Source organism: Miscanthus floridulus, chromosome 1, assembly GCF_019320115.1.
Source record: "Miscanthus floridulus cultivar M001 chromosome 1, ASM1932011v1, whole genome shotgun sequence".
Taxonomy (NCBI): domain Eukaryota; kingdom Viridiplantae; phylum Streptophyta; class Magnoliopsida; order Poales; family Poaceae; genus Miscanthus; species Miscanthus floridulus.
In genome coordinates this window covers 89,757,340-89,773,763 of record NC_089580.1, presented here as the reverse complement: position 1 = coordinate 89,773,763, position 16,424 = coordinate 89,757,340, and the positions used below count along the sequence as shown (strand labels likewise).

Here is a 16,424-nt window from a genome sequence, read left to right as displayed (position 1 = left end):
TGACAAAGTACAAGATCAACAACAAGTGGCTAGCTCATCATCTCAACCAAATGATCAATCAAATACAAGCAATCAAGTGCAAGTGCTTCAACCAACCAATGTTGCAAGAGATCATCCATTGTACTTTATTATTGGTGATATCTCTAGAGGTGTACAAACAAGATCTAGATTGGCATCATTTTGTGAACATTTCTCATTTGTTTCATCCATTGAACCTAAGAAGATAGATGAAGCTTTGAAGGATGTTGATTAGGTAAATGCTATGCATGAAGAGCTAAATAACTTTACAAGAAATCAAGTATGGGAGTTAGTTGAGAGGCCTAAGGATCATAATGTGATTGGAACAAAGTGGGTCTTTTGGAACAAGCAAGATCAAAATAGGATAGTAGTAAGGAATAAAGCAAGATTAGTGGCTCAAGGTTATACTCAAGTTGAAGGTCTTGACTTTGGAGAAACATATGCCCCGGTTGCAAGATTGAAAGCAATTAGGATCTTGTTAGCCTATTTAAAGGTCCTTGTGTGGTTTTAGTAATTGAGTGACAACCTAGGTGGACTAGTTGTGTTTTTGTGAGATATACATGTGATTAGTCCATAGGTATATGTGTGTGAGCAACATATGCCATGAAGGTGAAAATGGCTTGGAGATGTTGCAAAGCTCACACATGTGATGATGGAGGAGCTCATTACAAATGAGACATGACATTGAGTCATGTGATCAAGGTGGAGAAGATCAAGACATGACTTGGCTTGATGGACCGGTTGCAAGCATGAAGGGCAAGTTGGAGGCTTTGGAGCGATGGACCGCTTGGCGGTGAAGCTTAACCAAGACTTGGCGCCGATGGACGAAGGCAACGGTGAAAAGCAAGTGAAGTCAAGATTGATGAACCAATATGATCACGTGATGATATGAAGTGGATCATATCATTGTTGATCGTGTTGGTGCATGTGTTGCATCGACATTGGAGGAGATGGAATGGAATACGCAAGGCAAAGGTATAACCTAGGGCATTTCATTTCACCGGTCATAGGTGTGTAGAGAAGTTTATGACCGGGTTTAGGATAGATAGCCGTACTATCAAGAATGGCAAACTTGTTTGCATATCGGTCATCTAGTGCCACTCGAGTGATCTAACTTTGCATCGTCGCTAGGATTGAGTGGCATGACAAGTTGAGTGGCTAATCCTTTGGAAAATGATTGTAAAAATGCTAAAACACATACACATGGTGGTGTTGGCACATTTACAAAGGAGAAGTTGGAGTTAATGTAGATCAACTCGGTGAAGGAACGGAGGGACACTGGCGCTGAAAGTGACCGGATGCTGGCAGGACACGTCTGATCAAGCTGACGTACGGTGACATAGGCAACGTAGAGAAGTTGGAGAAGGACCGGACGCTGATGCTACGTCCGATCATGACCGACTGGACGCGTCCGGTCGTGACTGGAACCTTACTAGAAACGACCGGACGCTGGGGTCATGCGTCCGGTCACTTCAAGCAGTGCGTTCGGTCATCTCTTGACCATTGAGATTGGGTGAACAACATTTGAAGCCAGTGACACATGGCAGGTATCGGGCGATCGGACGCTGGGGTCCTGCGTCCGGTCGATCTGACCAGAGCGTCCGATCACCCTGAGTTTTGCCCAGTGAAGGGGTAACGGCTAGTTTAGCCCATGGGGCTATAACTAGAAGGGTGTCTCAGCCATGGCTAGTGTTGAGCACCTTGGAGACTTTGTGTCCATGCTTGTGAGTGCTTGGGAGCCCTCCATCTCATGTATGCTTGATAGTGATCATCCGATTGTGTGAGAGAGCGATTCTAGTGTGATTACATCATGAGGTTGCATCGAGTGGCACTAGGTGATCAAGTTGCAAGCCGATGGTGCTTGTTACTCTTGGAGGTTGCCACCTCCTAGATGGCTTGGTGGTGGTCTCCATCGAAGCCCGCAAGAAGCTTGTGCGGTGCTCCGAAGAAGAGCTTTGTGAGGGGCATTATGCTCGCCCTACGGGAGCCACAAAGAGTAACTCTAGTTGAGCGTGTCATTGAGCTACCCTTACTTATGTGGTATGTTCTTGTGGTGCCCAATGTGCAAGCTTGGCGGGTGATGCCAATTAGTCGCCGAACCACCAAGTGAGCGGTCGACACAACGGGTACATAGCGTGTTGGCAAGCACGTGAACCTCAGAAGAAAATCACCGTGTCAACCTTGTTCTTCCTGTTGGTTTTCAATTCCATTTACACAAGCTTGTGATTACTTTTATATACATTATGCTTGTGTAGTTGCTCTTGTAATTAGTTAGCTTGTGTAGCTCACTAGTTACCTTCTTGCTTGTGTAGCATAGAAGTAGCTCCTTTGTGTGGTTAATTTGGTTTGTGTAACCTTGTTAGTCATATTGTTTAGTTTGTATAGCTATGTATTTGCGCTCTCTAATTTGGCATTGGTTGCCTTATTATTGAGCATTGCTAGTGAGCTTAGTTGGTTTTGTGCTTTTGCTTACTAGCATGTGTAGGAGCTCCTTTATTGCTTGAAGTACTAGTGGCATAGGTTTGTGTGACCTTGCTCCTAGAATTAATTAGGTGAGCTCTAGCTAGCCCAACACCTTAATTGCTTAATTAGGATATTTGCAAGGTGCTAGAGAATATAGATAGAGGGGTGTAGTCTTAGCTAGACTGATAATTTTAATTCCGCATTTATTTCGGTAAGCCAACACGATTAATTTTAGTAACGACTATTCACCCCCTCTAGTCGCCATCTCGACCTTACACCTATGCTTGTGCCCACAACATCAAGTTGTACCAACTGGATATAAAGAGTGCATTTCTCAATGTGTACATCAATAAGCTTGTGTATGTTGAGCAACCTCCTAGTTTTGAAGATGAGAAGAAACCCAACCATGCTTACAAGTTGAGAAGGGCTTTGTATGGATTGAAACAAGCACCAAGAGCATGGTATGAGAGATTGAGGAATTTCTTACTCTCTAAGGGATTTAAGATGGAAAAGGTTGACACCACTCTCTTCACCAAGAAGCTAGGCAATGACTTGTTTGTATTACAAATCTATGTTAATGATATCATATTTGGATCAACCAATCAAGATTTTTGTGAGAAGTTTGGAAAGATGATGGCAAGTGAGTTTGAGATGTCTATGATTGGAGAGCTTAGTTACTTCCTTGGTCTTCAAATCAAGCAAATGAAGAATGACACATTTGTGAGTCAAGACAAGTACATCAAAGACATGCTCAAGAAGTTTGAAATGGATGATGCTAAGGCTATTAGTACACCAATGGGGACAAATGGAAGCTTGGATAGTGATGCTAGTGGCAACATATTGGATTAAAAGATGTATCGGTCTATGATTGGAAGCCTAATCTATGTGACCGCATCAAGGTCGGATATGATGTTTAGTGTATGCATGTGTGCTAGATTTCAAGCCTCACCTAGAGAGTCATTTGAAGGCAACAAAAAGAATATTGAGGTACTTGAAGTATACACAGAATGTTGGATTGTGGTATCCCAAAGGAGCAAGATTTGAGTTGATTGGATATTCGGACTCCGATTATGCGGGATGCAAAATTGAGAGAAAGAGCACATAGGACACATGTCAACTATTGGGAAGATCACTTGTGTCTCGGTCATCAAAGAAGCAAAATAGTGTAGCACTTTCAAACGCTGAAGCGGAGTATATTTCGGACGGTAGTTGTTGTGCTCAGTTACTTTGGATGAAGGCTACTTTGAGTGACTTTGGAATTAAATTCAAACAAGTGCCATTGCTATGTGATAATAAAAGTGTTGTGAAGCTCACCAACAACTCTATTCAACATTCAAGAACAAAGCACATAGATGTTTGCCATCATTTCATAAGAGATCACCAACAAAAATGGGACATTTGTATTGAGAGTGTGGGCATTGATGATCAACTTGCCGATATCTTCACCAAGCCATTTGATGAAAAGAGGTTTTGTAAGCTAAGGAATGAATTGAACATACTTGACTTCTCAAATATATGTTGATGCACCCCCACTAAATGACATGCCTCTCCTTCGAGCAAAGTAAGGTAAAGTTGATTGACATGTCATTCATCCATTGTTAAGAACTTGTGTAGTGCATCTAGTCATTCCTATCATATCTTAGGCTCATTCATGAAAATCAAATGAATTTGATGCTTGTATGGTACCACTATTGCTTATATGCTTTGAAATGATCTAGTGGTAGCATATGACATGTTTGTGGGCTTTGTGAACCTAGTGTTTGATCTAGAAAATGAGCTATAAGTGTTTAACTCAACATGGTGCATGATAACCCTTATTTGGAGGTGTGAAGAAGCTTGCCCTTGGATCAAACTGAGTTAAATATCTTTTGCAAGTGATCTAGATTGAACAAAATTAGGAAAATGATCCTCACTTCACATGGTTTCACCCCAACCTATCTAAAATTTGAGCTCACCTTTTGTGCTAATTGTTGACAAAGGGGAAAGAATTCACAAAGATAAGAGATAGGGAGAGCAAACAAATAAAATGACATTGTAAGGGGATCAATTAAAATATAAAGCACACAAGTAGGGGGAGCAAGTTCATAAACTTGTATGTTGCATTTGAACGTGCATTTACATATGTTTGCTTGCATGGCACAAGTTTTTAAATTCCCTATCCATGCTTGTGTGGTGTATGCTAGTAGTAACTTGAATGATGAATTAAAACTAGCATGCATAGAAAGAGTAACTAGACTTAGTGCTTATCATGTAAAACTAGACCCTTTCATATAATGTTGATCTCATGGGGTTTTCTAATTTTTGTGAATGTCTATTTACTAATGGTGCTAAGGATGGTGTATATTGGCAACTCCAATTGGTATCACGCTTCAAAGGTCCATTCTTTACACCTTAGCATCATTTGGTAGCTATTACTCTCCCAAACCTCTAATCCATGCATATGTGCAAGCTTTCAAATTCAAACTCTTAACACATATGTAGGGGGAGCTAATACTACCAATTTGGGTTGATGAAACTTGTCCATAACCTTTACACATGGTAATATGCTTGGGCAAGCAATATGAATCCAAAAAGATTTAATTGAATATCTTTGTAAATAGGTTGTCATCAATTACTAAAAAGGGAGAGATTGAAAGCTCTAGTTTGGTTTTGGATAATTGATGAAACCTAGCACTAACCTTTGTCATGAGTTGTGATATGAGCTAGGTTGGTGCAATTCAAGTAATTGAGCAAGATGAGGTCCATGGTGATGAAGGTGGACATGTGTTGATGATGATCAAGCTCAACTTGGAAAAGAAGAAAGAGAAAAATAAAAACCGAGATGATCAAGGCAAATGTATATGATAGGTTTTTGTTTTACACTCAAGACACCATAGAGGGTGTGAGTGACTTAGGATCGATAGCCATACTATAAAGAGGGAAAATCTTTAGCTAAATGGTTTATCGAGTGCCACTAGGTGGCACGACTCATGCATTGCATTTAGGAAACCTAGTGTGCTAATTTTGATCCTTGTAAAATGTTTTAAAAATGCTAACACACGTACACACAAGTTCTATACTTTGTGATTAGTAAGTTGGAAGCAAGGACGAAGTGGTTGCGGACTTAGAAAATGAAAAGGAGGAGCTGGACAGCGACCGGACGCTAGCCACGTCCTGACCAGACCCTAGGGGCCGAGTCCGGTCAATTTTAAAAGTTGGCGTGAAGTCGGCCGAGGGCGGCAAGGAGCGACCGGACGCTGGCGCTGAGTGGATCGACGCGTCCGGTCACATTCTTCAGAGGAGGCGTTTCGCGCGATTGGATGTGCAGGGGCTGAGTCTGGTCAGCGCTGATGTATGGTGATGTCAACATCGAGAGCGTGCGTGTATGAATAGTGAGAGGACCAGACGCTGGGGCGCGTTAGGTCACCTCTGACCTGACGCGTCTGGTCAAAGAAAACCAGCTCTGGATGCTCTCTGGACTTGATCTGATGCCAAGTGATCCAGAGTCCGGTCGTTTCATCTGTGAGTCCGATCATAACTTAACCCTAGGGCGCTTTTTTAGTTGACCGTTAGAGATCAACGCTCGGTATTCAAAGCACTGATACATGGCACGAGATCCATGACTGGACGCTGGCTCGGGCGCATCCGGTCAACCCGACCAGCGTGTCAGGTTAGTACGCAGGGCGTCCGTCCTTGGCTCTAATGGCTCTATTCGTCTAGGGACGTCTATAAATAGTGTTTTGACGGCTCCAAGGCAACACTCTTGGTATTTTGACATTCCTAACAACCTTGTGAGCCTAAGCAAACATCTTCCACTTATCTCCATCATTGATTCATCATCATAGTAAGATTGAGAGTGATTCCATGTGCATTTGCTTGAGTGATTGCATCTAGTGGCACTTGGGGATCGTTGTGGCTGCGGATTTCTTGTTTCTCTTGGTGGTTGCCGCCACTTAGACGGCTTAGAGCAGCAGAGTAGTTTCGGCACGAGTTGATGATTGTTCGTGGTCGGCTCCGGTGATTGTGAGGAGTCTTATGCCTTCCTCGGCGGAGAGCCGAAAGGTAACTCTAGTGGATTGCTCGTGTCATTGAGTTAACTCACTTGTGGGTAGGTTCTTGCGGTGTTCAATTGTGTACATGAGGTTCGTGCAACACCTCTTAGCCGCCAAACCACCAAGTGTTGGTCGACACAACGGGGACTAGCAAGCCGACAAAACGTGAACCTCGGAAGAAAAATCGGTTGTCTCTTACCCCTTGGTATTCTCCTGGTGATTGAATTGGTATTAATCTTATGATTGGTTCACTGCTCTACGCGACGATATAATCACCTTACTCATTTACATTCTCATAAACTAGTTGTATCAAGCTCTTTAGTGTAGCTAGAATTAATAGTTTGCTTTGTAGCTTAAGTTTATCTAGTGGAGCTCTTTAGTGTAGCAAGTTTGAGAGCTCTTAGAGAGTAGCAATGTAGCTCTTATGTGTGCCTAGTGATTATATCAACAATAATTGTTTGGATAGGTGGCTTGCAACCCTAGTAGAGCTAGAGTACAATTGCATTACGCCGTTTGTCATATTAATCAAATTACTCTAGTGATCTTATATATTTTTAAATAGGCTATTTATGTCGTATTAGGACCTTTCACATGTGCTAGCTCTCGTCGCCGTCTGGGCACGCGTTGCTGGTCGTCTGTCGCAAACACCATACCGTCCACGCTAGCGTTGACAGAAAACAACTTGGCCACCTACGCGAGTTCCGAGTTCCGACAATCCCTGTCTCGACCTCTTCTTCCATGTCGTCCCCGACTCGCCGGCGTAGCCCGTGTGCAAGCTCGTCAACATTGCGTGGGCACACACCCGCTCACTGCGCTCAAGCTTATCGCAAACCTCCATGGCGTGCCGCGGCCAAGTCCGACAGAGAAGGCTTTTCTACGCCGCCACGGTCTGGATGCACGAGCAACATCGTCCCAAGACGCTCGCCTGTAACCTTCCCACGCGCGCACGGCCAAAGCGTTGCCTCTCAGCCCGCCGCTGGAGCTCCCGTGCTTGCTGACTTTGTCAGCGCCGCGCTCTCCATCTCCAAGATAAAGTCCAAGAGATGCCAGTACAAAGGCCGGTGCTTTTATGAGCTTCCGTGTAGTATTTTATAGAAAGAAGAGTAGTCACATTCTCTACTGACCTGCTCTCCGTATGAGCTTCGGTGTAGTATGTAGTATTTGCTGAGAGAAGAAGTCGCGTTCGGATACGATACGACGCCGTTAGGCCGTCAGTTTCCAAAACAAATGCAAAACTGCACACGGACACAAATGAAGGAAAGGAAAATTATTAAAGGTTAGATCCAAACTGAACAGGATTTTGAAAAGTGGATTACCGGACAAAAAACCAGAATTCGAATAGAGACGAAAAAAATTATGGCAAAAATTTTGCCTCTTTAAAATTAGGTATAGATGTTTTTCTCAGCCAGTTTTTGAACTTCCGCTCTCGTCGGCGCAGCGCCGCAGCCCCATCTGCAACAGAAAGAAAAGCTGTATGTATACGTATCACGCTGCCAGGTTTGTTTGGCTACATATCAATCCATCCCAGTTTATGAGTTGGTGGGTATTGAGTGGATGTTTTCCATCCGACTACTTCTCAACCCATATAGATTAAGGTCGATTGATGTACAGCCCAGCAGTAGTGTAGTTTTGCTTGCAATGTAGTTTTTTTTTTTTGACAGCATTTGCAATTCTTAAATTTTCATGGTCCAGCTGAACGTGTTACTGAAGGGACTTGATGACGGACTAAAAGGGGGAGAGGGATGAATTAGACAACTTAATAAAAAATAATGATCTCTAAAGCCTACTTATCAAAATCTACGCAAGATACTATTTAGATGTGCACTATGCTATTTAGATGTGCACTATGCTTTTGCTAAGTAATGCTATCTTCACTATGAAAAAGTTATGCAATCTAGATTCTAATCCTATCAACTAGTCTATCAAGCTAAACTTGAAAAGGTAGGCACACAACCTAGAAAAATCTAGCAAAGTAATCAAGTGCGGAAATGTAAAGAAATGTAAAAGCGCTACAGAATGCAAACTGTTGATTTAGGTATCGAAAAGTTTATATTTCTCCTGGTCCTCGTTGGAGCCTCTCACAAAGATGGTCTCGCTAGGGCCAATCTCGGTGTTGGATAATTTTGTAGATTCCACTGGTCTTCACGCGCAAGTGGACTTCGTGTGGCCTTGTCTCGAACGGTTCCTCGTAGTCTTCACTATTGAGCTTCTAGCTCAAACGCTGCGAGCCTTGTTTCTTCTGGTCTAGATTCTAGTCCTATTAACTGGCCTAGGAAGCTAAACTAGGAAAAGTAATCACACAACAAAGGATGAAAACACAAGAGGTAGAGAATGCAAACTCCCATTGATAGTCGATTTAGGTATCCAGAAGCTAAACTGAATATATAGTCTCAGGGCAGCCAAGGGCACCTAGACAAATCCTTAAAGGACTACCTTGATACAAGGTACAATGGCTCAAAGGACGGTAACGTAGCACCCTGATAGATTTTAGGCTGTTTTGGCAATTCTCGTTAACTCCTAAGGTATTTTGAGGTCAGATCCATACCATTGAAAAGCTTATGCCCCTTGGCTATCCATGCATATGCAAAAATGTCAAAAACAGAGTCTTAATGCGACCGATTGGGCATCCAACTTAGCTTGGACACCCATGTTGCCCTTCTAAGTTGGTAGCCAAGGGGAAGGGTGTCCTAAAGTCCAAGATGGACCCGAACCTGATACTAATTGGGTTTCCTTGTGGTGTTTTAAACTTGGTTTGAGCATGCTTTAACTTGATTTAGGGTCGAAAGGGTGATTACCAGGCTAAGGCAACACCTCACCAACTGATAGAAACAATAGGAACATGTCATGATAATTTGGAGGTCTTGCCACCATGATATTGACGTGAAACTAAATTCATTTGAAAGTCCATTAAACACTCATGTACCAATCACACTCCGAATGAAAGAGTTATGGTCTTCCTAATCAAATAGTGTCGAGCTACCAACAAACTCAATGTTTGGTTTTGTTGAGCATTCACTCCAAGATCAGTATTGTACGTGGTGTATCCACACTACATCTGTTGTAGAGGCCTCATCATCGTTCTTCCTAAGCAAAATAAAAATAATGGCATTTCGTAATAACACGTTCTTATATCATGATGCAAACATAGAAATGAGTTCACTTTATTTTTAACTTTCAAGGTCGTATCTAAAGGCTGAATGTACTCATCATATATGTCCGAGCTTGGTGTGGAGCTATTACGGCTTGATGCGGGGATAAGGAGACCCTTTCCTCAAACCAAGCCATGTTGCCGAGGGCAACACAGATCTCAAAACACTGCTCCGGTGTAAGGAACAAAACTGAGCACCTGGTAATCGTTGATAAGCTTTGTCAGACACTCAGACGTGACGGAGAACTCCGATTTCTCATCCTGCTATAGATTGCTGAGCAAACTTACAATTGGTAAAATTTCTCTCCCTTAAGTACGAACTAATAATGCCACATTGGGCCAGATACAAGCGGATTGGGCTTCCGGGTCCTGCCGGGCCGAGCGGACAGGCCTGCTTGAGTTCCTGGAGACGTTTGTCTTTGTCGAACGGTCAATAGTTTTTTTTTTGAGGGATTGTCGAACGGTGAATAGTGGTAACACAAGAATGACGGCACACCATCGGCTGCCTCGCCGGGACGGAACCGTTGTTGGGGCCTGGGGGAATGCGCTATAACGTGTGGTTGTCGTCTGAACCATCAGTCTTTTGAGCAGGCACAGCATCCACTTCTTATGGAAACAGCAACAAAGCTAGTCGCTACCGCTAGTGAGCCGCTTCCGTTGGTACTCAGTTCTAATGTTGCCCAGCCCAGCATGTCCAGAAACTTTAGCAGTTTACTACGAAAACATGGAAGCATCAGCCTCAATATTACGACCTTCATTCATTTTGCATGGTTCAGCTCAACTGCCAGTCTACATTGCTTGCATACAGTAGCGAGCACACAAATATGTCTGATACATGAACCTCCTTTTTCTGAACAATCAACAGTGTATCGAACCATGCCCATCATTGGATCACTCAGCCACTCAGGGCTTCGACCAACCCTGATCTATGACACAATCTATTCGTGACAAATTACTGATTCAGTAGAGGCAATGTTCTCCTCAATTTGACCAAATTCCTTCAGATTATTACAATTACTAGTTTCATTTACGGGACAGCAAATACGAGTAGAAGCCATTAAGTACAAACTTAGCAGTACGAGCTGCCATCTGTTGTATTTAGCTGGCAACCTCAATTGGTTCAGATCCCTTGTCAATAGAAGCTTTCACGGCATCCAATACCACCTGCGTCTTCTGGGTGATAGCCGGCCACTTACCCTCAGGCCTGCCCCCAGCGTCCCGGATGTTCTGCACAAGCCTTGTGAATTCTTGGACCATGAGCGCCTCCTGTGGCAGATCTGTAGTAACAACATGCTTCCTTGGCGATGGATCCCATCCGATGGTGGGTTTGACAAAGTTTGACTTTGAGGCGACACTGAACTCCGCAGAATTTTCTTCATACGGAATGACCAAGTCAGTGATATGGAGAGTACCGTTTGTGCCATATAAGGTGACGTCAAAAGCGAGGTTAGTAAGAAATGATCAGTTGAAATTTGCAGTCTTGCCATCTGCCCAGTACAATGTCGCACCACAAGCAAGAAGCACACCAGCTTGGTTCTTGACAGGATGATGGTGAGCGATCACGGTCTCGGGCATCTCATAGTCAACAGCCCACAAGATTGAACGGATGCAGTACCATCCAACATCACCGGGAACACCCAAGGCATCAAGGTCTGGCTTTACCCTGATGTCATTCTTGAGGAATTCTTCGGATGCCTGAAAGCTGCACATACTGTTTATCTGCAGTGGAAAAAGAAAAGGCATGGTCTTTATTAACCTATAAAATTCTGCAAATAGTCCATATGAAGTGGAAACAAACATTGCATCACTCTTTTGTACATTATTAAGGCTACGAAGAACATGTTAACCTACAGCATTTCAAATGCACTTCCCAAATCACATACTGCAATACTAGTATGTGCAGAACCAACAATGTCTATGCTCGTTTTTAATGGTTCTGAGAAAAATTTCCATGTGGAAAAAAACAAGAATCACATTGATGTTAATATTTTTTAAGGCTCAAATAAAGCTGGAATGATATAGCCAAACTCTAACCATCAATTCACACATTAAAAAATCAGATCAAGTCAAATCATGAAGTTGAAACATGGTAAAAAAAGTTCAAACTGGTTAAGCTGCAACAGACCAAAATATCTTCCAGAGTTTCAATGCTTCATTATGAATGGTGGTGATTCATTGTGTTAAGAACAATGGTGGTTCATTGTGTTAAAAAAAGAATGTTTGTTCAATGAGAAAACGTTCAACCTCAACAAAGCTTTCTGTCAATATATCATAGGCATCCAAACACAAGAATGCAGTGACACTGAACCCCCAAGTACACACCTTTATACAGTCTTACCTCTGTTCCTACAACTTCTGATAAATATCAGCCATATATAGACAGAATTAAGGCAACACGACAATTTAGTTGATAAGCAAGCACCATCCGTCATCAAGATGGGGAGAAGAGTCTAGCTTTTTTTTTCCCTCTCGAAATCCAATTTTGGTCTTTCTTACTGGTATAATAAATGAATAAGGAAAAGGACCAAATTTTGTTTTTCTTTTCTACTAGAAATCTATTTCTAGTCATTTGTTGCCATACTGGCGACATACATTAGGCATTTCCAGATTCCAGCGAACTTTTAGCAACGAAGGAGCCATTCCAAGATCTCACCACTCTGACATCGCCGAAGGCATCCTTGTCGCTGATGATCTCCCGCATCTTGGCGGTGCGCGGGTTGTGGATCCACATGGTGGTGTCCATGAAGAATTTTTTTTTCTATTTTTAACACTTTTTGTAAATTAATTTTAAATCTAACACTATTTTTTTTTCAAAACTACCACTTTTGGCCGCCCCTATTGCCATGGCGCGGCGAAACGCCTGTGTCGCGCCATGCATGGTGGCGCGGCGGCAGGTTGACGTGGCGACGACCAGGGCTGCTGACCGGTGACATGGCAGGGCCTGCCGCGCCACCGATCTTGGCGCGGCAATAACGTGTCCTGATCGGTGGCGCGGCAGAGCCGGCTAAAAGGGTCGCGGCCTAGTCCTGCCTGCCTGCTGCGCCCGCCGCGAATTCGTGCCTATGTGCCTGCCGTCTCGCCTGCCCGCCGCGCTTGTCGCCGGCAGCGCCAGCCTGCCGCTCCTGCCGCCGGCCACGGCCGCACGTCGCTCCCGCCGCGCCACAAAACGCCGGCACACGCTACAAAACGCCGGCTGCGCCACAAACGCCGGCACGCCACGGCCGCAGGCCGCTCGCTGCGTCCGCACGTCGGCGCGCCACCCCATCCAGCCGCCCGTCGCATCCTCTGGCCACGCACGGCGGCTATCCGCCGCGCCACCCCCTCCGGCCGCTCACTGCGGCCTCCGGCCACCGCCCTCATTGCATCGCCCGTGACTGCTGCCGCCGCGAGGACGAGCGCCACTGACGCGAGGTACTCCCCTAGTGAGTCTAGTTATACATTAGTTGTTGTAATTAGCCTTGTATAGATGTTAATATTAGATTAGTTAGAATATGTATTAATATTACTTTGGACATTACGTACGACAATTTCGATGAATTGATGAAGTTTCTTGAAATGCTTTTGTAGATGGATTGTTGTTTTAGAGTTTTATATGGAGGAAGTGTTTGGAGAGAAGATGGTATGTTTGAGGATATGAAAGAAGAATTGGAATGGTTTGATGAACCTCCTAGCTTCAACGACCTTTGTGTCCGTTTGAATGCAAAGTTTGGCAGTGATTTCACTCTGAAGGGGAGGTTTGATATTAGGAAGACTAGGGTACACTATGTCCTCATGCCCTTGCTCGACCCTGCTCACTGGTCCCGCTACACTAGGGTGCTCCAAGGTTCCAATGTGCCCATGGCTGAGGTGGTGGTGGAGAATGGGTACAAGATATAGGGTGTCCAGGACGGGCCGTCCATTGACGGTGTTGGAGGCAATGAGCAAGAATTAGAGGTCGAAGGGGATGCAACTCAGGGTAACATGGATTTGGACGGTCAGTTGACACAGGAGCAGTTTCATTCAACTGTAGTAGGCTGTATAAGCAATGAGTTCGATGTGAACGAGTTCGAACGGGAAGAGAAAGAGCAGGAGGACATGATCGGTGATGTAGTTAGCAGTGATTCAGACAATTCTAATGATGACCAAGGAGGTACATATGCTATATCAACACCGATTGATGCCATGTCAGTACCGATTCATACTATGCCATTACCAGTACCAATTGAGGTTTTGTATGGTATGCAACCTCAGGGTAGACTAGTTACAGATTTACCAGCAGATGATACCCCCTATGATTCATGGGACAGAATTAGCGAAGCGCAGCAGTATGTTTCACCACCACCTTACACAACGACTGAGCTTGAGCAACTAAGGTCGATGAACGTACCTTTCAGAGGCATTCCAAACTATAGGGATGCCAACATGATGGATATGGCAGTTTGTGACGCCTGTCTCCAGTTGTGTAGGAAATCATTGTATGACCATGAGAAAGAAACTCTTAGGAAGGGGATGATATTCAATACAATGTCAGAGATGAAGCTCTTCCTTTAGGACTATGCTGTGTATCACCATAGTCTGTACACCGTCACTCATTCGGACCAGGAGTTGAGGTACCACATGATATGAAACGGTTGTATGTGGAGGTTAAATGCACGAAAGGGACAGAGTGATGGCAAGTGGAGGATAAGTAAAGTTGTCAAACCCCACACTTGCCTAACAAATAGGGGGAAGGAAAATCATCAGCAGCTCACTGCACGTTACCTTGCCCGTCGTATATTGGGGCTCGTTGATGACAATAACGATATTTCGGTGTCTTTTTTACAATAGTCCATATCTGGATTCATTAAGTATGATGTGAAGTACGGAAAGGCTTGGTGTGCTAAGCAAATTGCCCTAGCGATTCAATGGGGTAGTTGGGAGGAAGCATACAACAAAGTGCCCCGCATCTTATGTGCAATGCATTACTACAACCCTGGCTTGAAATGGTTTGTGGACACCAGAGGGATGTGTTTTCGGGACCCGGTGAGGCATGTCCTCTATCGTGTGTTATGGTTGTTCACACAAACGGAACATGCATTTTAGTTTTGTCGGCCAGTCGTACTTGTTGATGGCACTTTCCTGACAGGAAAGTATAGGGGCACCTTGATGATGGTTGCTGCTGTTGATCCTGAGGACCAGATAGTACCCATAGCATTTGCTTTGGCAGAGGGGGAGAGAACAATGAATCGTGGTCATGGTTCATGCGGCTTCTATGTATACAAGTGCTTGGCCCATCTCGCACTATATGTTTGATCTCGGACTGTCACCTAGGGCTTCTTAATGCTGCAACTGAGCATATATATGGGTTCCCGTCTCTAGTTAATGGATGGTGCATGATACACTTTACCGCTAATTTCTAACGGCTTTAGAGGAAGCAGGAGGTATGTGACAAGGTAAAGGCTCTATGTTGTGTACGTACAGAGCACCAGTTCAAGGAGACAAAGAGAGAACTAGACAAGATGGTAAATGAAGCGGGAAAGGCCTGGTTAGAGGCATAGATGGAACAGAAGGCTTAGTGGGCATTAGCATATGACGAGGGGGGTTTTAGGTATGGCATCATGACCACTAACTCCTCGGAGTCCTTCAACCGTGTATTCACTGAAGTTCGATCGTTGCCTGTGTCTTGAATTGTTGAGTTCTCCTTTTTCATAAGTGCAATGAATATTTTGTGAAGAGGTGGGAACTTGCGCAGAGGAATATAGCTGAGAAGGGGCGTTTTGAAAAGGCTAGAGCAGAACATTTGAAGGAGGTCAAGGAATTCGCCAAGCAGCACACCGTCGAGCTGTATAGACCCCACCACCATATCTTTAGTGTACGGGGCAAGGGTGGCACAAGCTTGGGCGGCGAATGTTATGGTGGATGAAACTACCGAGTTGATCTTGAAAAGGTAGAGTGTAGTTGCAATATCCCTTAGATCATGCATGCCCCTTGCTCTCATATGATCACGACCTGCAGGGTTCGCGGGTACAACTATGAGGATCTGCCATATATGTCACCCTTGTATCTCCATTCAAACACCGTTAGTATTTGGGAGATAAGCTTCGAGCCATACCTTGACCCGATATAGTGGCCACCTTATAATGGTTATGACTATGTGTCGCATCTGGATCTAATGAAGGTAGGGAAGGGTAGGAGGAAGAAGAAGCGACTCAAGGGGGACATGGACGCTATGAGAGGGTACAACGAAGACATGTACGGAGGGGGAGACTTCAACGAGACCCATGGTAGAAATCTTTGCTCCGTTTGCAAAGACCCTGGTCACAAGGCTAGCAAGCATAGAAGACAAGGGCAGCAAATGCTTTCATATTATGTTTGTATTGCATACCAAGTAGTTCAAATTTTGCAATGCTACATAATGTTAATTTGAATACTCTAACCATTTGTTTATCAATTTGTAACAGGATGGCCCCTCCCACACCGCACTAGATGTACCCCCTTCTTGAGGTGGAGTACGATGACGAGGTTTCCAAGAGGCGTCCGAGGGATCCTTACACTCCTGTGACTTAGTTGGTTATGTCGAACTTATATTGAACGAATATTGTCGTCTGAAACTTGTAGACTCATGAACCAATGAAAATGTTATGTGGCAACTTGTTAACTTGTGCACGGACTCCATTTATTTGTTTCATATTCATTTCAACTTGTGCACGGTCACGGCAACACTTGTTGTTGTTTACAACACCGACAGCAGCTCTTGTTTAGTTGCAACTAAGGCTGGTCGGCTTCTGTCTGTGTCCAGGTCCTAC

At 44.1% G+C, this 16,424-nt stretch overlaps 1 pseudogene; it reads right to left on the bottom strand.

The window, feature by feature from the left end:
* Positions 1-10,717: 10,717 nt before the first annotated feature.
* Positions 10,718-12,391, bottom strand: LOC136460176 (uncharacterized oxidoreductase At4g09670-like; annotated as a pseudogene).
* Positions 12,392-16,424: the final 4,033 nt, after the last annotated feature.